Raw genomic sequence first — 26,367 nt, 5'->3', positions numbered from 1 at the left:
AATACTATCTGTTTCGTATCATTTTCTTGGACGGATGACACGTTTTGATTCACATTTTATGTAAAGAAGTCACAAAAACTCGAGCCCTTTCAACTATTATTGTGATATCGGTTGCGTACGATTTCAGCTGTTTTTTCTACTGACAAGTTTATGGCCGAAGAAAAATAATTAATTTCACGTTACCCAGAAAACAAAAGGTTTCGGCTGGACATTGTTCGATAGCGTTAAGAACACATTTGATTAGCCCATCACACAAAATAGCAGCGTTGCAATAAATAGTAAGTCTCTGATTAGACGTAAAGCATTTAAGATAAAATATTAACGCTTTTTGTTTTGATACTCGGATGACACTTGTTACGTCCTTTTGATTGCTTCGGCAGATTACAATATTCGATGGAGATTTGATTGTATCAAATATCTATTTGTCGCATTGTACATTTACTTCAACACAACGCTTTGTACACGTGTATTCAGCGTGTTAGAACAATTATGCATAGTATACCCCACAGTTTATGTGTAAAATATTATGGAAACGATGTGTAAATGTGTACGGGCATTATAATCGTTGGTTGTTTTTCTCCGCCTCCAAAGGGGTAATAAGAGTCACATTGTGGAACAACTTGTTAACGGAAAACATGTACTTCGTATCACAAACACCACATCTCGCGTGCTTAACTCCAATGCTGATTTGCTGAAGTTTAGTGAATTCTAAATACAACGTATAAAGCTGCAATAATGATACTTATAATAATGTGTGCTTATCCAAGTATGTAGATGATGGATACTAAGATATTTTTTTATTTTGCAAATGAAACGCATTTGGTTAAAAGTAAACCGGACGTTTATCTACTGAATGAATTAAAGTCTCGCCTTTTTTTTCGGTCGGTAGTCATTTCCCTTTAATTACAATAGAAAAAACATACATAATAAGCAATTTTTTAATTGGTTATTCTGAGAAATACGTCCGAGAAACCGTAAGACTATACTTATTATTTTTCACAATTCAAAGCAAGTTTAGAATTTAAAATATAATTTTATTCACAACTTTTATTTGTGTTCTACTCGATAGTCTATTCAAAATCATTAACCCGTTAATAAAAAAATACAATTTTTCGTGAAATTAATTCTAATTTATCTTCAATACGGTTCAGCAACAAATAAAAAATATTTATTCTAAAAATGAATTAAATATGCGTCATATCGAGCTGATAATCACAATTTTAGGCGTAGTTAATTTAAACTTGGCAAAATATTTTTCAGTTGATCATAAAACTTTGGACTTTTTCACTAAAAATTTATAGATAGTAATATTTGATGAATAATTTAATGTAAAATAATGTTTTATAATTATTTATTTAAAATTTCCTTTAAACAGAAAATACTAAGAAAAATATTTAACGATAACACGTTTTTAAAGTGAATTGAATCTGTTTTGCGCAAGTTCAACAAATTTAATATACTTTTATTGCTCTTCGACCAAGTCATTTAGTGTAAACAAGATATTTATAATAGATAACTCATAGTTACGTAAATAATAAGGGTTTGCCAACTGTGATTTATATTTTTAGAATAAGACCATTGAACTAATTTTCTTACGTCAAGAAAGTTTTTTTGAACAGCCGTAAGGTTGTTTATTTCTCTCGATAGTGTAACACAAAAGATTCTGTGTTACTTTTTATTGACAGACATCGAAAGAACTTTAGTTGTTTTAAATGTTGCCGGAAGCGCAATATTAGTGAAAAGTTTTATCATGGCATGTCGATAAATAGTTTAAAAATAAATATATTGAAGATGTTATTTACTTAATCCTCCTTTTGAATAACTAACATTTAAACCTCGTAAATTTAATACTACTTAACCCTATCGCACTGTGAGTGGATAAGCGCTGTATCTCGAAAATAATCGTTTCGAGATTAACGGCTCCTGTGTTTAGATCATCTGTAAGAGTCACATTATGGGCTACTTTGTTTTGGGCATTTATATTAAGTTCAAATGAAATTTTATACAAGTTACTCGCTTATTAAGATAGGTTATATAAAACTACGGGTGAATAATATCAAAATGTGAAATATCAGGAATTTCGATTTATGGCATCTTACAATAATATCGCACTGTACAATCTTAGGTAGTACATTATGCTATTTAACATAAAAATACGTTGTTGAAGACATTTACTTCAAATTCAAATCAATATAAAGAATAGTTGTTTATTCTTTGGAAACTCAAATAATTATCTATAATTTAAAAGTTTTATTCTGATAAAAAATTAAATCTGAATACTTTTAATAATACTATGACATACAGCTACATTATTTATTAATAATTTGTGTACAATAATAATTATTATAATTTGAGTGTGATCAAAAAAACTTTAGTCATCGTATGTACAATTTTTAAGCTGTTGTACATGGTCGGGCGCTGAAGTGATAAATAATTAATAACTACTAACAATTATTTAACTGCGTGACTGACCGGTAGACAGACTGAGCGTGCACTTTTATTTCTAAACATGTTATTATTTAATATAAAGTTATATTCTATATTATAAAAACCGTGTTACATTATATAATTTAACTACTTCAAAATATAAGTATATGTGTATTCAGGAACGTTAATGAATAGTTATGGGTGTAAAAAAAATAATTATGATTTATCTATCATACTTAGAATCATATGGGTGTATAAAATAGTCATGAGAAATTTAACAGTGGCTGTTGGGTGGGTTGGGTTGACTGAACATTTAGCAATGAAACAAAGTAATAAAAATATATATCTTAAAAAATAATAACTCAAAGTTGTTTAATAATAATAACATGATTGGTAATAATAATTATCATTTGTCTAATAAAATGGGAGAATTGTGAAATGAAGTTTTTTATTGTTCGCAAATATATTTTAGTACTTTACTATGTAATATTATCTATTTTAATATTATATAAAATAAGTTTTGGATTTTTTTTTATTACTAAAAAAAAGTATATATATATATTTTTAAGTTATGTCTCTGAAATAAATAACTTATTGCTGACATAATATATCAGAAATATATATTTTGTTTGTTTTGTTCTAATGATTTTTTTATATTAATGTAATTGACAATGGAAAATGTTTATAAGAATTCATGAATCCAGCTTATTACAAATTATCATATAATGTATACAAGCAGATATACTTAGGTGTTATATAGAGACATATGTACAATCGATTTACAATAGATTTTAAACAGATATTAATATTTTATTGAAAGGAAAGATTAGTATAATTACTAGCCACATAAATACCTGTATTTATAATGCACTTTAAACTTTTATATCCAATAAACAAATAACGTTATGTTAAAAATTTAAATGCCATTTATTATTAATATAAAACCTCAAATACTTTATTAAATTCAAAATATGTGTTCCCATTTTAAAAAACAAAGTTGACACCCTTTCAGGGCACAAGGGATGAATTTAAAAAGTATTAAACAGCTTATAATTCAAGACTAATGTGTGACTAAAGGTATAAAAAAGAAATGTTTAAATTATTTTTAATCTATGAGTAATTGAGTGGGTTATGATAAAAAACCCAGTACAGTGGGGTCGTAGTGGGTTGTGGCATAGTTGGATCAAGTATAATGATATCTGACAGTGATTAAAATCACTATCATAAGAAATGCTTCGATGCAAATCTGTAGATAGTGTTTAATTTTAAAAAATTGATGGATTATTTCTTATATTTCTTTATTTATATCCTGATTACAAGTTTTATGATTTATAAGTATAATATATGAATAAATAAATATCTATATATATTTATAATATATAAAGGGAAATGGTGTTATTTAAAAAAAAAGTATGTCGAATGAAAGATGGATATAAATATTATTTCTCATAAAAAAATTGTATTAATCCATACACTTTTCAATAAGTTATAGCATTATAAAGTTAAACATGTAAAATCGAGAATTTTAGTACAATAGTTTTAATATGAATAAGAAATTTCATCAAACGAGGGGAAACTATATCGATGTTTATTGAAGTAAAGGGATCTAAATAAGATAAAAATCTAATGAGAATTAATAACTTTTATAAGGTGTTTTAAAATAAAATAAAATACAAAATCGAGAATTTTAACACAAAAATAGCATATTTTTAAATAAGATTGTCATTTTTACCATGAAGACAAAATAAAGTTCGCATTTTTTTTTTCATAATAGATTACATTACATAAATTTTAATTTAAGATATATAAAAAAGTGTCAGTATTTCCGGAACATTTTCAAAAGATAAGTTCAAAAAGTTCTACTTTTTACATGCATTTTTTAGATTTGAACCCTCCTCAAATAAAGGGAAATGGTGTTATTATAAATACTATTTCTCATGAAAAAATTGTATTGATCCATACATTTTTCAAATAGTTATAGCATAATAAAATTAAAAATGTAAAATACAAAATCGATAATTTTCACACAAAAATAGCATTCGGTAGTCATTTTCACCGTGAAGATAAAATAAAGTCCGAATTTTTTTTTTTTTCATGATAAAGTATATTACATTAGCTTTAATTTAAGATATATATAAATGTGTCAGACCTTTCGAAACATTTTCAAAAATCAAGTTGAAAAAATTGTCATTTTAAATCCCCCCTGTGGGCAAGTAAAGGGTCACATATAAAAAAAAAATATATTCTAAATGAAAGGTAATGATACCATACATCTATATAAAAAAAAATTATATTGATTCGGTTATTTTTAAAAAAGTTATAGCAATTTTAAGTAAAAAAAATTGAAAAATTTCGAAAATTAGCGATTTTTAAATTTGTAATTTTTTTGGTGGTTTTCCCCATTTACGGGGAATTTTTTTCAATTTTTGAGGGTAATGTCTTCGACTAGATACGATTTGTGATCTTTTGACGTATCGTTGAAAGAAATCGGTTCGGTGAAAGCCAGGAAAATGTGGCAACGGACAAAAAAAAAACCACTTCATAGTAAAACCAATACTATTTCAGGTGCGCATTGAAGTTAAAAATCACTCTGTATACACCCAAAGAAAAACCTCAATCAATTTTGATAAAGAAATTTTATCAAGGGTTTATGATAATATTTTATTAATACGAACAAATTAATTATTCTTATAAATAATTATTGTTCTAGACAAGAAAAAAAATTATCATATTGATAAATATATCATAGTTTCAATAGTAATGATATATTTATCAAATTGAACAATGAATTTATTATATAGATCGAGTTTTTTCTCTGGGTGTAGGATGATTTCTTAACTACGCTTCACTCAATATCTTTAAAAATATAATGTAAAATCAAAACTTATTATAACATAAGTCTAATATTTTTTAATGCTATATAGTTTTCATAAATATATTTTGTCTACCTTCACTTTTTGTTCCTTAAAATTGAATCAACTTAATATTCTTAAATGGCAATATACATAAATAAATTAATAAATTAAAACATTATTTGTATTAAAAAATGATCTAATCAAAAAAATGACCGACCATTGACAACCATTACTTCAGAAGTAATGAATAATTTTAAATATGGGCGGCTAAAATGTGTCTAATGATAGAAATAGTTATTTCCGCGCTTATCCCTAGACTAAAATTTAAAAAAAAATAACTTCTGCAAAACTGGCACAAATTTGTCCATTAATTTTCTTAACTAGATCATTTACTAATACAAATGTCATTGCATGACAATTTCATTTACATATTGTCATTTAAAAAACTAAAGTCGATTCAAATTTAAAGGACAAAAAGAAGATAGAGGTAGATATTTGTATAAAAATTATACAGCATTAGAAAATATGAGAATTAAATTATATATATATATATATATATATATATATAATAATGTCTTATTAAGTAAACCATAAATTCATTTATGGTTTTAATGTCCTTAAAAATATGAGATTTTGATTTTATTATACATTTTTAATGATATTGAGTGAAATCTAGTTAAAAAATCACTCTATATAATAAGTAAAGTTATTTTTTTATGAAATAAATATCATTTTAAATGTGAAAAGTATCGTGTAAGAATGCTTCCCTAAAAATATATATTCACCGTTTTATCGTTTTCGAAGAAGGGCGAAAGGAAAAATGTAATCGTTTACTAAGAGCTGAAAAGTATTTTTTTTTTTATAGTTACTATTATGCATTTTCAATATCTAAATAACTTGATTTTTATTATTATATACATTCTGTTTAACTATTACTTTAAATGCAATACTCTACTACTATTTCTTATATTCTCCCTTTGAGTGTATATAATGTTTATAATATATGCTATGGTATTCCATACGACAAAGGGAGAAAAAAAATTAAATTAAATGAACGATATTTTGTTCAATAGGGGAAAATAATTGAAAAATAAAAAATAATATTGTTTGACTCGCTGAGTAATTTTTCTTGCTTATACTAAAAAAAAAACACTCAATGTTTTGCGTAAGTTATCTCTCTTCCTATGATATATTTTAAGACATATTATGTAAAAATACTTATTTATATCATATATATTTTTGTTTGTTTGTTGTGCACTTTTTTCTACGTCTGTATTGTTGGAGTTAAACAGCACACTTGTTTTGTAAATGTTTGCCGACGATAAAATAGTTCTCGACTGTCCCTAACCATCAGTCACACGCTTGGCGGGGCGGCGATGGCGTCGATAGAAATCATGAAATGTCGTCATCGCTGGAGCGCATCTCGAACCAATTAAAAAGGTCAATAACACTATGAGTGTTGTGAAAACAACCTTATATCTGTCCAGATTCAAAACATTCTCCTTCCTAGTCAATATAAATAATATAATGCCGTAAACTTTGGTAAATTTACAATTGTGTATGTGACACATTGTACTGGAAGTGATCTCATTGATCAAGATGTTGAATTAGATGAAAATATCCTATTTGCATTCTGCGATTAAAAAAATTGATAAACTTAAAATCACACATATTAAATGTTTGGACGTAAAAGATGAAAACTTAAAACATTTTAGTTATTCTTAACTTAAAATTACATAAATGCGGATTTGTTGAGACAAATAAAGTCTCAGAATATTAATCAAACAATTTTTGATAAAATGTGTTAAAAGCATTTAAAATTTATCATTCTTATTTGTTAACTTTCTAACTCACCAGAAAGATAAAATGGAGATTTACTGTAAAACTATATTGGATTAGATTTAATCTAATATAGTTTTATAGTAAAAAAACTATATATTATATTGTTTTTTCTACTATAAAACTAAAATAGTAAAATAAGTAATATGAATATTTAGATTGTTTTTCTTAAATATATTGCACATAATTACAGTGGAGTTACTAATAAATTATATCTATAGTGTTAATTATATTATATATGAACTTATAAATAGAAATAAAGAGATATATTCGTATATTAAAAAATACAAATTTACTTAAATTGCAAACTTATACGAATAGCAGATCGTTGTTAGATGATTTTGTACTTATGTTTAATTATGTTAGGTTCCAAAACTTTGCAGAAACTGTAGTTTCTGATTACTGTTGTTCTGAAACTTATCAAGTTCATCCGGTCTTTGAGAGGTAAAATTTATCGGTTACTCAATTGTACTCAGTTTGTAGAAACTGTGATCATACAAGATTAAAAGTAATCTTTCAAAGATATTTCAAAAGTTTGAAGAATAATTATAATTGAAAGAACTTAAATATACGAAACATTTATAAAACGGTTTTATTTCACAATAGAAATACAAAACAAAATATATCAGTACCCTTGACTAAGTAAAAATTGTCTAAGAATTATTTTAATTATTATACTCATTAAGAACAAGCATTAAAAACAAACTTCCGAAAAATGCCTTAAAATAACAAAATTACTTTTTAGCTCTACTCCGAAGCTTTACAAAAAAGTATTATTTTTTCTTTTACACTTCATTAGATATTTGTTGTATAGCAAAAAATAGTAAAGCAAACGAATAATTTTTCGAGGCATAAAATTAAAGGGATCTTCCCACGCTGGGGCATTTCCTCAGCTAAAAGGAAAACAACGCAGCTTACTAATTAAGTTATTTTAATAAACTTTTAACAAATTTAAATCACGAGTAAAAAGTTAACAACTAAAAATGTTTTTAAAATATACAATTATCACTATTTAATAATTCAAACGAATAATTTTGCCAGTTGATTTTAAATAATTCATTACTTTTTCTACTTTTGATATGAAAATTCAAAAATATATTGCGCTGTAAATATACTGTAAAGAAATTCATATAAAAAAATTATTTAGATTTACCATTAAATTAAAATTTTAAATAACAAACGTTCAATATAAAATGATTAAAAATATTTATAAAAAAGTCTCGGTCATAATTGGAAACTTTTTCATAAATTTATACTCTTATACACTCTACACGCCGTTAAAAGAATGATGTGAGTAGATAATAGAAATTGAAAAATAATTTATCGACAAGTTTATCACAACAATGGCAAGCAGGCAGTAATTGCTCGAATCGTATCAAATGCTCGGGTCGGTTCTTTTGAGATTAAATCGCGTAACTAAGGGATACAACACGAGGGTTTTTTCTGATTCTACAAAACACCCTATCACTCGTTGGAATAGCTTAGGTGTTATCGTGTTTACTTTAAAGATGAAGCTGTTTGTTTAAGAGTTCTAAAAGTTCCTGTTGAGTTTAATGTGTTTAATATAAAATTGATAATCATCACTCGAAAAATAATTGGACATGTCTTTAATACGCAGAATGTTACTCAAATTTTTATAGCTTATGATTTTATCTTGTTATTTATTTATTTTTGAATATTTGTTTTTATAAATTTAAATTGAGATTACTAGTATCATTCTAGATAATAGTATCTAGTTAAGAAATAATTTTTATAGGATAATTAAGTAATAAGCATATTAAATATTAGATATAATTTTTTGTTATTAAATTCGCGGTGTCAAAATTAATTTTAAATTAAGATGAGCATGAGTTACTCCGTAGGAGGATATTGGACAAAATTGCTTTAAATTTTATAAAAATCCTAACTTTTCGAAGAAAATTAGACTTGAGAAATTTTTCTAAAATTGGTTATTTTTATTTTAAATTTACTATGGAAAAAACAGTAAACGCAAAATAATGACATAAGTAATAATAACATCCAAGTTTCACTAAGCAATATCTATTTTTCTACCTAACTTGGGCAATTCGTAAACATAAAACAATGATAAAACATTTCAAAATAATGAAATGAAAAATCTATTCATAAGCTATTGAAAATAATCGAATCTCATTTATGAAGTGCATAATACAACGTGACTAATAGTAAGAAGTATAGTTTTCCGATCACGTCTGTTACGAAGCGATATTAACACGTAATATTTGTACTTCCGTCCATAAATTATTCATCGAGTGTATGCAACGTATAGATAAACCCTCTGATAGATACATTGAAATTATTATTGTTGTCGATTAACCCTAAATTATTATGTGCACAAAAAAAAAAAAAATTGAAAATGACAAATCGAACGTGTGCACCGTAACCGGTGAGAATTCATTGGAATCATATGTGTGTGTTCGATGACACATGTTCTCAGCAATATTATTTATAATTTTACGTTATATATTTTTTAATATTATTATAAAGAACAAATAAGCCCGTAGTCATATAGTCATTGGATTTTATCATAAGTCAGACATCTCTTTTGAAGTATCCTTGAACTCGTTTCAAATAATTCAATTGGATTTGATGAACATCAAATCGTATTACACGGCAAAATAGAAATTTACAATAACCTCATAAGAGTCAGTACTTTTTGTGTAGTCTAAAGTTTATTTAACGTTTGATGTCTTAGTTAAATAGGCAACTGTCGGTGTATGAACGAACGTATGGCCTATTCACACGGTTGTTGTGAGAAAATTGTGTTTATCTTTTTCATCAGCTTGTGACTTATTTGACCGGTAAATTTTCTGATTGAGCATTTCCAACGAAATCTTCAAAATAAATTAAAATAAAAAACGTGAATTACTCAAAAATATATATATATTTTCATGATAAACATTTCATGAGTACGTTTTAATTTGGCGCTATTTAAAAATTCTTACATAACTTCGAAATTATTGTGTTGATGCCTCCCATTTAATATTTAAATTATAACAGCGGTGTGTCTATCCTAAAGGTTACAGCTTAAAAAAAAAAGAATAACTACCACCGACTAAGATGTAGGAGTTTACACGAAGGTCAATGTCGACGTCTTCATTTTATGTAATCTTAAACATGCCCGACAAGATAATAATTTATAACGCTATTGACTATCGAGATACATAAATCTGCAAGTGGTTTTTTGCGACACGGTGTCAAATGGAAAACCAGTTAATTATCGTACCAATAAAGAATAGTTTGAATCAATTATTGGTATTTCGATGTAATAAGCCCCGGCTTATGTTTTAAAAGGATTACTATTGGAACCCCAAAACGTGCTCAAAGTTTCTTCCATGTAACAATCGATTAGTACACACTAGATTCGGTCGTAACAATACGGTGTTGTATATACGACATGGCACGAGGAAAAGTATTATGGGATCGAAACTCAATTGGTTTCTGTAATGATTGTACAGAAAATAACTGAGGGGGAGGGCGCGTTCGGGTTGTCTATACCAATTCAGATACATCCACGTCTGGCATTGTCGGTATCCCCGTTATTATGGACTTTTTGGAGATTTTTGTCTTTAATTGTATCGGCGGCTGCTCTTAAGACTCTTGACGTGCTACTGCCGCCCGGGGATCTTACAACGAAACCAGACGCACCTAATAACAATTATTCAAAATGTCAGCGACAAAACCTAATGTATATCACGAGGAGCACATTTGGTGTTAGTGCACACACAGGGAGACTGACGGGAAAAATAATAAGAAATGCTGCGCGTGGGATGTACACTGCCATGCCAAGTTTCAATGCAAACGTGAAGTAAATAATGGACAATTTAACTATTGGTTATTTCTTTTAAGTTCATAAAAATAAACACATGTTCTTTTTTTAATATAATGGATATATTCAACGCTCTCATCACGGAATTTATTTATGATATCATAATTTTCGTTAAGAACCAATATTTTTACACATTAAGATCCTAAAAATATGGAATTTAAATATTGTTAATTATAATTGATATCGAGCATGTATTCAATTATATAAATGTTGAACGGAACGATATATTCAGACAACAGTAATAGATATTAAAGAGGAGAAGTAACCTTATTTGTTTATATTTGTATTTTTCTATAAAGATTCTCTAGCAAATCTTATGTGTTATGCTTATAAATTTCAAATGTTCTAATAGAAATAAATTGTAAATTTATAGATTACATATGATATATTTTATAACCTTAAAATAAAAATCTGCTCATTCTTTATATTGAGTAGTCATTACTCTTTAGTTTACTATAATGTAATGTTTTTATGCTAAAAAAAAATCAAAAAATCAGAGGCGCTAAAAAATCGTTAAATACACTAGTCGTCAACCTACCAAATGTTTTTCACCCCACAATCATAAATAGTGCTTAATTTGCCGAGAGGACCCGTTTTGACTATTATTTTTTCTGTTCGACTTATTCTCTATCTCTCTCTTTTCAACAATCCCATGGGCTATTCATTTATCTCAAACTGACTACCGTTACTATGTCGTATAGGAGCTGGGAGGAGAATCGCCGACAAATAAATGAATTTTGTATACATACGACATCTGCCAGTCAGATGCAGTCACGTGTATACAACCCGTTAGGCGCAAACCCCTCACTTTTCCCTTCTCTAATTAACGATTAAAAAAGTGTGTCTACTCGTGTCATTTAGCATAGTCGGTGCAGTGGTAATCACAGTGTACATCAATATCGCGCATGTATAATGTAGATCACGCATAAAAAAATATAGGTACACATAGCATTAGAGGTCGATAATTCAGAATCGTGCTATACATTATTTATATTTAATGAATATTTTATTTAACGGTTATCTATATCTGTATGTAAAATTAACTGATAAAAACGGAGACGTATTATAATTTAGACCTCTTCGTCGTATTTATCAATATACATATTGTTTTTTATTTGAAAGTACGACCATATTAACTTAAAATAATAACGTGGATGTAAAAAAGGGACTTTTGCAGGGGTAAGATATAACTTTAAATACAAACCAATGTATTATTTTATTAAATTAAATATTTTTCATTAAGCTTTGCGTTTTAAAATTGAAATGTAACATATATTAGTATTAAATCGAATATATATCGTGAAAATGTGATATTAGTATGTTTAAATTATAACTATAATTGTATTCAAGATCGTTGATATTAAAAAAGCATTTAATTCGAAAAAAAAAAATAGTATGGAGATACCTAAATTCTTTTAAATAATTTTGATTTTACTCTTAATAAAAAAAAATATTTAGTTACTACACTTGTGTATTTTATAAAATTTGTAAATATATATATATATATATATATGTTTTATTATAATCATTCATTCACAGCAGTTGTTATCGATACTATCTCAATTATATATACATAAAAAAATTTTCATAAGCCTACTGGACCGAGAAGTTCACAGCACGCCCTTCGACTTCCATTTAATATACACAGGTTTTCTGTATGTTTGCGTCCAGTCATCCATGCATGTTGTGGGACATTGAAAAATGACTTAACGCATTACCCATTGGATTGGATTTTTGGCTACGTCAGATCTGTGTGCACTACATAATTGGTTCATAAAAATAATGATCAAAATGTATACTAGGGCAATTATGTGTGGAAACGTTAATTTTTGGTAGTTGATTGTGTGAATAATATTACTGCAATGAATTTAGTTATTCTAAAATGTATTTATAAATTATTAAGTAACCACGATAAAATAATATTTTTATGAATAAAAAATTTTATTATACTTTAGCTAAAAGATTTTGAAAATAAGATTAATTTAAATAAAGTCAAGAAACTATTCTCTCTGAATGGTGTGATTTTGCGCGTCTGTAATGCCTGTTATAAAACAACATTATTTTGTTATTTTTTTCACTATTCATATCAAATAAAAACTTATCACTCGTTTCTATAAAAATACACTTATATTCAATATAAAAAAACGTGTAGCAGCTTTTATTAGCTAAGATTTAATACTAAAGGTTTTAGATTCATCAATTTTTTTGGGGCGAAAATAATAAAAATGTCTGTAATATATAATTTAAATGGCATATTTTTACTTAATTTTATATTAGGTAAACATAATTTTGAATTGTTTTTACAAAAATATTATAATTGCATAAGTTGAGTATTTGAACCAATAGGCGATAAAAAATGTTATTTTTAAGAATATATTTAGTGCCAAATCATTCATGATTAAGTACTCTAATAATATATAACCATTAACTATTCGAAGTTTCTAAAATTTTTATAATAATATATCATCGCTAACTATAACTCATTATATGTTATTATGGCTTTATACGGAGTGCGTGGGTTTCATCTTGATTAACACTTAGCACATTATGCCGTAGTTGTTAAACTTCAATATCTTGGAGCAGCAATTTCTGAATGTCACTCATGCCACAGTATATTAGGAACAGGTTTTTGTGTAGATCTAAGACATAAAAAATTATCTTGTGTAAGTGAATAGAAAATTGAAATAGTAAAATACAGTATAGTTTAGGGTAATTTGAACTTAAAATTAATTATAATGTTCTGAGCACATTTCCCAAAAAGTTATGTAATCTCAAAGCAATTTCATAATTATTAATAAATTTAATATTATTGCTAAGATTCTTTATATATATAAACGTTTTAATACTTAAAAGCATCAGTTTTTTATGCATTTTTACGATGTAATTGTATGTTAAGTAGTATTCTGAACACTCATAATTGTCTACTTTATTTGTTACTTTGATAATCATCCAATTTTATATGCGTTTAAAAAAAAACTACTTAATGCAACTTATAATTATTGATTAGAAGTTATAAATTATAATTTATACTAAAGGAGAGGTTAAAATGTAATAGTCTAACTGTTTTCTACGCTCAACGTACTTCTAATTGTTTGAATATTTCAATTAACTATTTTAGCAAATTTCAATTGCAAAAAAACAATACAATTAATTCTAAGGAGTTTTATATAGGCAACCAAATAATCACCAGCATTTATTTTTCTAAAATGATTACTGAAATATTTAATTCTACTTTTATTAAATGATATCAGATAATAAACTATTTGAACTTTAATTATTATTTTTTAGAAATTGATTATAGAATTTATGGCAAATTAATGCAAAATGTTTTAACAAAATATCAGTTTAAATTAAATTTAGTTTGATTGTCTACTTTTAGATTATTAAGTTTTTTTAATGCAAATTAAAAATTAAACTACTATTTTATCGTACATAGGAATATTTGATAAAATAAAGTATATTCCTTACAACGTTCAATGAACATTGTCTATTGAAATTTTTATTCTAATTCATTGAACATTTTAATTTTTTACCCAACTTACATTTGTATGTTAATGAGCAGAAATGCAAATACCTTTTTGTGCGAAAATAATACTAATTAATATACAAAGAAAAAAGTTTATTTTGTAAAAGACCTAAAATTTGTCTCGCAGCTAAATGAATTAATTGACATTAACGCGAATTAAGTGCTTAAATCGCAATCTGAATGATGTGTTCGTACAAATAGATGAACGTGAACAATATCACTCAGTTATCCCTTACTAGTGACACGATCTAACTGTATGATTTTTTGCATAGATTCACGCTGTTTTTTTATAGTATTAAACATTTTTTGTCCATCAACCCTTGTGGTTAAATTATGACAAACAATGGTTTCAATATTTTGGTACGCGTGGCAGAATTTTTTTTAATCACATCCGCGACCAAGTTTAATGAACTATCAATAAACAACTATTCATAGCCTTGACATTGGGGCGATTATTATTCGTAAGCTAATAGAGAACATTAAGTGTAATTTTGACATGACATTGGAAATAATATGGAAATCGTGAGGACCATAATTTTATAAGCAATACTCATTTTACAATGTTAATATTTCCGAACACACAAGATGTTATCTTTCGTCTAACGCCAACCAATTTTATAATGCTATAAATTTATTTCTAGAATAATTTTCAATGACAAATTAATTGAATTTTAAGAAAAATAAAAACTAACCTGTTTACTATGTGCGGTTTATAATTTCTACTTATTATGTTATTACAAAATAAATTTTATTTTTATTCCGCAATGTTTACTTTTAGACCTGTTTTTATATAAATACCTACAACTATATTACTAGTTGAACAGCTTTAAAAACATATTGCATTTATTATTTATAATATAATTATATTTTTTCGTACTTGTGTGTAAAGGAATTATTTGTAAAAGAATTACATGAACGTTAATTATAAATTTACAAAACTTTGTTTATATCGTAATCAATTTCATTTCCATCGGATTGTAGCAAATAACAGTGTAAATTATAATAAAATGTCAAGTGAATTTTACTTTCATTCCAAATGTCTCTTACTATTTTCCAAAACGCGTACAATTAATATCTTCGCACTTTCATATTTTTTTATCAAAGTTAAAATGTATTGAAAACAGTGCACATATTCACGAATACGGTGTATAGTTGTTATAGTATTGTTGCAAATAACATTATTTATACAAAGATAGTGCGCACACCGTTTTTTACTACAAAAACTTATGCCACTCTCGTTAATGTAGTGTTTTTCTGCAACTGAACTTGCCATATAAGCCACGGCGCGACCAGCACGTCTCACACTGCAGGTCGTAATTCATCTGCACTGCAACTGTTGCTGCTCATTTAATCTAGTCCAACGCGAGTTTCATTGTATGCTAATACAACTGTCACGTGGAACTCCGTAAACAAATCCAAAGGCCTATGAACTTTATGTAATACATTGTCCTACCTCGTGGGTGGATTTTACTCAGTGAACCGGAGTAATAGTTTAGCGACTGGTTTTAACGGCAATAGCCTAGAACTGTGACAAATCTGAATACGATTGAAGGCGCACTTGGCGTCGAACTTTTACGTGTTATTCCATGGTGTAAAGGTGTAAGCTAATTTTTTATCTGAAGTCTTCACTAAACTTGTCCAAGAGTAATAACCCGTTACACTGTAGTACAATTAATTGGACAAAGTTGTTGGATAAACTACAGTATAATATTAATACTCGGATGATTTATTGGGAAACAAGTTTTAAGTGCAATAAAACAATCACGTGAATGATTAGTAAACTAATTACAAGTTTGGAAAATATATGTCATTGGTCTACCTACTGTAAGTCCTTCAGAGGGGTCTACATTTTGATCTAGTACTGTTATAGAACGGTAACTATTGTGATATCCGGTCGTACGCTATAAACTATCCTACTTGTAATTTAATCTAACATTTGTGTTAATCAAAATTGTAAACGTCCGGCGTTATACTTGACGTATAGTAACAACCGTGAAATTCGTACGCGCACAGCAATGTAATTACTTTTCCTACAATCGTTTAGTCTTGCAAACTAAATTCAAACAGAGGCCGTTTCTTTAAACGCATCGTCGCGTGTTTAATGACCGGTCTCAGTATCGTAAAATAACATATACGTGCGTATGGGTAATATATTATTATGGTCGAATATTTTTTGGGAACGATGTGTATGGTAATTCATCGCCACTGGGATTTTCTGCCGGCGAATATAACGTAATCGACCGTGACTTCTGACTTTATGATATATGACGTATAGAGATTCTGGCCACCAAAAAATACTACAATGTAATACTGTACACAATATTTCTTAAATTCCACATTTAAAACACCGTAATCATCGGGCATGATTCTCAGATGAACGTTTTCGTGTTATTTGTCAAAAAAATAGAGAGGCATAATTTCTTTCGAAAACCAGCAGGAAACTAAAAAGTAGCAAACATAGTCAGAGGCGCGTGATTTTATGCTATGTAAGTGATATAGAGTAGAGTCGAAAAGCTGACAAAAAAATTATGAAAACATTATTTGGGTCTGCTTACACGATAAAACATGTTTATTGGCAGTAGACATTAATTCTGATATTTTTTATCAAACTGGGCTCGTTGTAATGGGCTTACATTTAAGAATCAAATTATGTCCTTAAGTAAAGTACACAAAACGAAAAAAAAACAAACTGAAGTAAAATACTAAACAATGGTCGAGTTTTCTTAAAAGTAGGGGCATTAAGTAGTATACTCGTTCCTAAAGGCATAAAGTTCTTTATTTCTTCGTCGAAAAATAAAAATACATTAATATCATCTACTGATCCACGCTTCTCGGTAACGATTATCCAGCAGTTTCTTTATCCGCATGAACTTCATGATCTCGTAAATACGTTTTACTACTTTCTTTCCACGAGTTAGTAAAACTGACGTTAGTTCAACACAATTTAATGGACGAAGGTTGGAAAGGGTCATTTTTTATTTCACAACAAAAAGAAACTTTGTAAAACACAGTTGAAATGCTATAAAAAACAAACAGGTAATTAATAACGTTAGTGAATGCTTAAGTATTATTATCAAAAAAAAATAAAAAATTCAACACATCTATTGTTAAATTAAATAAGTGTACTTAATTTTAATAATAACTCGACATTTTTCTCAAACGGTAATATTTATACAAAATGACGCAGTGAGTTTTGAGTTGTGTATTAAAATACTTTCGAGCGGCTCATCTAGAACCTTTTTATATTTTATCTCTAACAATTATGAAAGTGTTTAGAAATAAGTACAAATAAACGCTTTTATTGATATAACTGGGATCCAAATATCACGTGCATTTATCATCGAGATTTGTACGTTATTTAAAATCAAAAAATTGTCTGTAATGCATTTTGTGGAGACAGTCATGATATTTGTAAAATTTCAAACAAAAAGAAATTTGATCTGTCCAGCAGAGTAGGGCCTAAATTATTGGACCAATGATAATTCGTGCCTTGAAAAGAAAGCATTCGATACACTCATATTAAACTTTAAACTTATGAATCATAAGTAAGGCGGTGTTAGCTGCCCAATGACGTATTTTGTAACAAACGAAACCACAAATACGTAAAAAAAAACACACATTGATTTCCGGTCTCACGAAGTTTCGGTTGCACTACCGTCTCATCTTCCGTTGTTTCAACTTCCAAGACAAGACGGCGACAGCGATACGTCTTAACCAGGTACCTCCTGACACCTCCTTTCAATGAAAACGCGCATATGGCTAGGGGTAACGGTCGGCGGAGGAGAAAGACACGGATAATTGAATGGCGGGCGGGGATGAGGAGAGAAGCAACAATAAATGGGATATATGGTTCAGTGGTTTCCTATTGAGTCATCCGAGTGTGTATACGGCGCGACACCACTGCCGACGCTGGACGGTCCACTTGTTACAGAGGCCTTGACTGCGCGCCGCTACGTTACTCGCATAAATAACTAGGTACCTACCTGTTATTCATTTCATTTTCTTCTTGTTTTATTGTATCTTTTTTACACTGTAGTCTGTATGGAAATCATTAAGACGTCCCCGCGTTTAGTGTCCGCATGGGAAATGAACTATAAATTATAATACGTATAATTATGTGTACTTACATTTGAATGCTCCGTGAAAACAAACATATTTGTGTGCAGTGCGTAACTAGTACTATTTAAGGAAGTAATAAGAAATAGACGATGAGTTTCGGGAAGTCAGTACTTTTCTGATTTTCATCGGCCATGAGATATTTTGTCGATAATTGCTTTATATTGTCAAAAAATTCAATAGAAAAATAACAATAGTTAAAGACTATAAGTTGAGTTTTATAAAATTTCACTCTTCATTTTCACGTTAAATGCTCCTTAATTTTTTTATCAACAATACGATTAACCAATAATTAATAATAAATAAATAAAATTAACTCAATACCACAAAAAACACTTGAACAAATTAACGCAATCTCCTTATTATTAAATTATTTTCAGTTTAACTTTATTAATAAATCTTAATACTAACAATTAGTTATTTGTTATAAATGTATAACGAGTTTTATTGGAGTTCAGTATTTAGTAAAAAATATCAACTTATACAACAAAAAATATATCTTTTATATAACTGCACTTATAAATCATCTTAAAGAATACCCAGATTAACAAGCAGAATGTCTACTTGGAATTGATAAATTTTATGTTTGTTACCCTCGAAAGTTTAAGAAAATCAATTGAAAAGTTAATTTCAGTTTTTTTAAACCATCTTACAATGAAGACTTTTATGGCAAACGGGAGATAAGAAAAAAATTGTCTCTGAAATAAGTTAACCGTAACTAAAGAAGATTTATTCGATACTTACTGAGTACTTTTTTAAAATACAGCAGACATATAGTTACTCAAATTTTTTTATTTATTTATTTATTTTTGACAATTAAATAATAAATTTACACCCTGGAAAAATATTTAATTTGATTTTATGATAAATGTTGCAACTATATCTCATTGTTTTCATATATTTAGTTATTAAAATTATTGTACATATTATTAGATTGTAATTGTTATAGTAATGAATTTTTAAATTTTCACTTTTTTACTTATGATTCCTTATAAATCAGATGTGAATAGTCATAAGTTGCTTATTAATCCAGCTATGTCCTCTATTTTGTCTATAAGGTAATGAATCGATGTGATTTTTTAATTTATTCGTTTTGATGTATTCTTATATCCTCTCTTCGTTCTCCCTCTACATTTTATACACCGTGTCAGAGACAGAGTTATAATTATTATTCACCGATTAATATAATGTTAATAACCTGTAATGAATTAAAACTGTTGAATTTTTCTGTGACACTTAAGTTAAGTTGAAGTTCTATTGTTACAAACAGTTTAATAATTAAGCTTAGTATTCGATTTATTCTAATTTTTTAAATTCACATTTAGTGTAAGTTGATTAATTATTGTTATGAATTACATTATTGTTGATCATTTATGTTATGCATTATATACCTTTTTGAAAATTTTAAGTATTTCTTACTTTTATGATAACTTACTGTTCTATTTACTTACACTAGGGTATAAAATTATTATAAATAAATATATGGTGTTAGAAGAGAGTATACTTCTTTTTTTAACCCACATGAAATGTATTTTCACATTCAATCTCACCGGGTAAATGGTATTTTGAAGCTTCCTTCGATCAGAATATTTTCGTGTCCACGGGAGGTCGTAAAAACTTGACTAGGTGGTCATGGCCGAAGAAAATCCTTATATCATAGTACAGTGCCCTTCACATTGCACTACAATTGTAGTTAACATGTGTAAACTATTATTTATAATTGATTCGAATGCGCAATAATGAAGTAAATATATTTGGAATACAATAAGTTTAGGTTCTGAGACGTCGTACTGACAAAAATAAAAAAAATAATAATATAGAAAAGCGATTTGCTGTGCACTCGAATTTCTTTGGTCGTCCGTCAATCATACCCTCGGCACGAGGGGTGTGCATTGTGATGGGCTGCTGCAGGACTGTCGCTGCCGCTGCATGTTGTGCTAAACGAAGCGGACGAGGAAAACAGCTATCGTTTGAAATCCATGCGGGAAAGAAGGGGTTCTTTTCATTATTATGTATTATTATTATTTTTATAAGTATTGCGCGTGTGGATCGTATAGCATTGGTTTGACAGGGGTGGAGGGTTACCCATTATAAACGGGCACACACCCGAAAATAATAAAAATACCCCCTGGAAGCGAGAACATCACAGCTGTACCAGGTGATGTGTGCTGTTTCTGCATTATGCTATAGCAATCGTAAATTTTTAAGTGTATCGTAAATTACTCCAGCAGCAGATTTTTGCGGTGGTCCCTTAACATCGTCCTTCTGTTCCTTTTTTCATACTTAACAGTGTTACTATTGTTGTTACGATTATGTGTGTGTGTATTTTTGTGACAGTCAGATAACTTTTCGGAAGACCCGTACGCTTATTACTCCTCCACAATAAAAAATCACATGTCATGTGGTGTAGTGTTTTTTAGATTGCATTCATTTAGTACGACAACATAAATAAAAAGAGAGAAAAAGTTCGTTAAATCCCTCGCAAATATAATTTGATTTTTGTGTCCCATGATTTACATTATACGATCTTATATCGCGACAGTTGACTTTTACTACTCAACATTCTGGCTACAATTGTATAAAATATAGAAAAAATCATTTTAATTAGCCGTATAAAACTAATTCATGGTTAAACAAATTATTATACTCTTTAAATTTGTAAATAATTAATTCATTAACTTTATATAAAAAATGAAGCTAAACCTAAGAGTATAATACATAAATAAAATGAGTCTATGTCATAGACTCTATGATATTCGCTAGTGCACCATCATCATGCTACTGATTATTAATTAAATAAAATTCATAAAAACAGAAAAAAACCGTTAAATAAATGAACACGAAATAAACAAAAAATAAATCTCGATAGTAGTTACATTTTATTTATACACTTAGGTTTAGCATCATTCTTTTTATAATATTTTATTATTTAATAAATTAATTATTTACTAATTTAATGTATTTATTTAAAAAAAAATCAACCTGCTATAATCAATATTTATATTGTAATTCATTAATTGAATTGATAACTTTTTTTAGCGTTTATTTAAGGATAGGGTTCATTTACAGTAAAAATACAAAAACATTTTTTAAACATAAAAGTGAAAAATTAAGCTTGACTTAAAAAAAAAATCATTAAGAACAACTGAAGTCGTAGATTTAAGACTTAAAATACGAAATGGATTGACTTTGTGTGACTGAAGGCGTAATTAATTGAACGTGCTAACGAACATGATTACAAAGAGTTCTTTTTCCATTACGCAAACCTACTAAACTCGCGTCAATACATCTAAAGAATAATGATAAATGGGACAAACAAGTCAAGTGGTTTTCACAAACGGACAAAATAGAATAGGATCAATGATTTTAAATCATTGTACAAAGGCTTTCGTGAATGGAAAAAAATATAGTTACGGTTTCAAATTATAGTTGTAATTTTATAGTAAAATGATTGACTTGACCAACTTGACCAAACATTAATGTACTAACTCAAACGAAACGAATAAATATAGCACTTACGATAGCTTTTTGTTAATTCGAAATAAAAATGCACAAAGTGTATAGAGTTCAATGTCTGCCGGAAATGTTAATTGTCCGCATTTTCTAAGTATACGCATGTTTGTCGGAATTATTTTTTATACTAACACGAAAAATGTTTTATCTAGGGAAACAAGACTATTTTAATGGCAACAACTACTCAAAATGTATGTGTTAATTATTTTAGTTACATAAAAGTATTTAAACAATATAGTTGTTGGTAAAGTGCAGGTGCAATATTAACTAAGGCGTATTTAAAAAATCAGGTTTTTATAGGTTTAACAATTTTATGATTTTGTTTTTAAATATTTTAATTAAAAAACTCAATTTTCAAATAAATAAAAATACAATAAAACATAAAATATTTTTTGACAATTATTAAAAAAAAAAAAAAAAAAAAATCAAATTAGCGTTAAATCATATCGGATAGCAAAATTATATATTTCTTCTTCGAAAACAAAATGTAAAAAAAGTCTGCTTGATTTAATATAATTATTACGATGGATACCGTTGAAAAGTTTAGGCTATATACAAGTTATTTTAATAAATGATTTATAAATTCAAGTTTTCTTTTTGAAATGTCACAGTGTTATTGTATGCTACCTTAGTTAAGTTAAATAAGCAAAAATATCAAAGTTTTTAGACGTCAGTCTCGTCACTATTTCAGAATAACTTTTAGTAGGTACTTTGATAAGTGTCTAGCTGTGCTTTTAACTTTTGGAAAAACTTGAATTAAACGTCAAAACTATTTAGTCAACTGTCATTCACCATCGTAAAATTATATAAATGGTAGTCGCAAGATGAATTCATTACGGTTTCTAATATTTTATTCATTACATTATATGTTTTCAATGTCATAAAATATATAAAACACCTTATATTAATACATTTTATATTATAGTTATATAAATAAAATTTATTCAACCGTAAAAGAGCGCTATTTTAGTTTTTTAAGTTATTTCAATTTATCATAAGACAGCTCAATTAATGAAATTCAGTGTAAATCAACCAAGAAGATAGAAGTGCAATGATTTTTATACTAAAATTATGTTTTTTAGCATCAATAAAGTACATCAATTAAAATCAATCTAACATTAATATTTTAAACATAATAAGAAACAGATTTTTATTTTTTTCAACAAATCTTCTATTTTTAGTTTCGATGGGAAGCTAGAAATGCATTAATTTTATTATGATGTTTTTTTTTATATATTTGTTGCCACTTTTTCTCAGCTCTTTCCAAATAGTTTCTTTCAACGATAGATAACGATTGCGGAATCCCGACTTTTTTTAAACTGTCATAACTTTTTTAAAAATGAACGAAACAAAGTAACTTTTTGTTTAATATTACCTTAGGTGCTTCCCTTTTATTTGGTATACATTTTTTTTGAAAATCTGACCCTTTACCAGCTCAAAGGAAGAATTCATAATAGCAACTATTGCACAAAAATATAACTTTTTCAACTCAAGTTTTGAAAATATTCCTGTAATAAACCGAATATTAGCTTCAAAAATATGTTAAAATAATTTCTGAATGTTAGTATATACTATAATATACTAATATTCAGAAATTTTACGGGCCTAGTTTCATTTATGATTTTATACGCTCATGTGTTGTTGAATTGAAAACTTAGATATATATATATATTTTATGTAAATATTTGTTTTTTTTTTTATTTATTAGTAATAATCTCAAAAATTCTTATTTCAGATTTAAAATTGGTTTATAAAAAGTACATTTATGTCATTGGTGAAAATTCCTTGTAGACCAGTTTAGACAAAATTATTTTAAATTATTTTCTGAAAAGTTTTGTATCAAAAACATCAATGTTTATAGACGTTTACTTTAGAAGTAACGAAATATACACTTCTTTGTAAAAGTTACAATATTAAATTATTGAATATCAATTTCATACTAAGATTAGTAACTATATATGTCACTAAGTATTCATTCATATATTAAACTAATTAATCATAGAACTACTAATTAGGATTTAATTAAGGAAATAAGAGTTGATGTTGCTTTTGGAATAAAACAACAATTTCTTAAAATTATTCACTATATACACTGTACATTGTACAGATTTGCATCGTAGCGTTTCTTTTAATAGTGATTTTGATCACTTTCAGATATCAACTATACTTGTCCCAACTATACCACGTCCACTCTGTGCTGCAACCACACTGTGCCAACATTTTTATTTAATTTGATCGCTTTTTAGACCTGTTAAGGGCCACCTGCCCCAAAGGGGGACGTTTCTCAACCGTTGATACTCCAGGACGGTTGGTTAGTCCGTTGCTGGAGAGAGGGATGGAAACTGCAATTACCGAACTGATCTCTCACTCGACAAATGAAGCTGCCTGTGACCGAGTTTCGAACCCGATGCAGTGCCACGTTACCGACTCGGTCACATCGTCCTTCTCAATTCTTCTACATAGAACATAATAAGAATAGACTATTCTATGAAGATAGTCATAAATCAAAGTACATTTTTTCATTCATAAATATCCTCAAGTAAAAAATAATTAATGGAAATTACCGGTTACGGCCTATATTATATTAAAATTACGCACATGAACAAAAATGTAATAATGTAGGCATGATAATAAACCCAGATAATAAATAATTAATTACAATAAAAAACAAAATAAAATTATAATTACAAAAAATAAAATAATGTAATATAATTAACACAAGTGATGTGTGAAATCAAGTAGTTTAATTTTAAACTAATGTTTTGTACGATTCCGGGAAAATATGTTTGATTACCATTCTAATTACTATTTAATAATAATTATACCTCAAGAAATAGCGGTATTTAAAGCAGTTAATAGTTATATTTATGATTTATTTTAAGTAATTAGCATTGTAATGTTATAACGTAACAACTATATCAGTTGATATTTTATGAATCCAAATGAAAATCGTATTCATTTCCTAATCTATAAATATTTAAATGGTTCATATGTTAGTAGCACAAAAAATACATACCCTTAATTAATAATTCACACTACTAGAACCGGATAGTGAAATGTTTATAGAAAGCTCAATTTAAAACCAATGCCACAAGTGCACTTTTCGCAGTTCAAAATTTAAAGTAAGTATCATAATAGTCATATATTATAAGTAAGTGTCCTGAAATACCATTATATTCCAAAAATTTTAACTTGACTCTCTGTATCGTTGATTCTATTATGAAATCTATGTTTGTACTATTTTAAATTTCACAAAAGTAATAAAATTAAATAAGTTCAAAAACAGTTAAGATGAAAAAAAAAATAATCGATTGCGTGAGATATAAATTAAAGCGTATTTTCTAAAGGTTAAAGAATTTTAAAATGTTCATATTCATGCTAATTATTGAACCCTATTTTAATAATAATAATATTGTCGTGCGTTTATTTTTAAAAAAAGTTATCAATTAAATATTACAATATTTAATTGAATTATGGTTTTGTTAGAACTATTCGAAGTGACAAACTCAAAATAAAGATTTTATGTTGGGCTATATCAATAGCATAATAGTTTCATAAAAGTAAATAGACATCCTCCCCTTTCATACGTTTGTGGTTACATCGATCTCATGCGAAACGTCAAATCCGAAAACTGGCAACTTAGAAATATATTTTACAGCTTAAGGCAAAACTTCGAATGGGATTCAACGGGACGGAAAACATCACAGCACTATCTTGGTGAATGAGTTTCCTTTGACCCTTCTATGTAGTTTCAGCAAATAACAGTAGTTACTAATCAATACTATGACGGTGATAATTCAGCTAAAATATGTTGGCTGTTCACTGGTATGTACATATTTTGAAGATATTAAATCTAGTCATTTGATATGGATAAAATCACATTTACCCATACACTATATAGCCAATAAGATTGTGAACGCACACGTATACTGATTTGTGATAATTAATTAAAGTTTATAATTGTCTATTTTTCTTTTACATTATTTCACTTGAAACTTATTAAGGATTTAGTATTGTAATCTAAATACAAATGAATAAAACCAATAAACTGTTTGAATTTTTTAATTCAACATGAATTTTATATTTTACATGGTAAAATTTCTTTGTAACGTTGTACAATGTTTAATTATAATTTACAAGCCTAAAGGGATAAAGGGACAATTATCCAAGGGTTCCATTCTAATAATATGCAATAGTAAAAGCATAATAGAAAGGAGCTGTTTGGTTTGGAGTGATGTCTAATG

General features: G+C 27.6%; 1 long non-coding RNA gene across 1 annotated transcript in view; it reads left to right on the top strand.

The window, feature by feature from the left end:
* The first annotated feature begins 205 nt into the window (after positions 1-205).
* LOC126904905 (uncharacterized) overlaps positions 206-26,367 on the top strand; it is a 36,267-nt gene continuing 10,105 nt past the window's right edge. The window contains exon 1 of the long non-coding RNA XR_007703850.1: positions 206-278. This is a non-coding gene — a long non-coding RNA (uncharacterized LOC126904905). The remainder of the gene's footprint in view (positions 279-26,367) is intronic.

This window comes from Daktulosphaira vitifoliae, unplaced genomic scaffold (assembly GCF_025091365.1).
Source record: "Daktulosphaira vitifoliae isolate Bord-2020 unplaced genomic scaffold, ASM2509136v1 Scaffold_4, whole genome shotgun sequence".
Taxonomy (NCBI): Eukaryota; Metazoa; Arthropoda; class Insecta; order Hemiptera; family Phylloxeridae; genus Daktulosphaira; species Daktulosphaira vitifoliae.
This window is presented reverse-complemented; position numbering and strand designations above follow the sequence as displayed.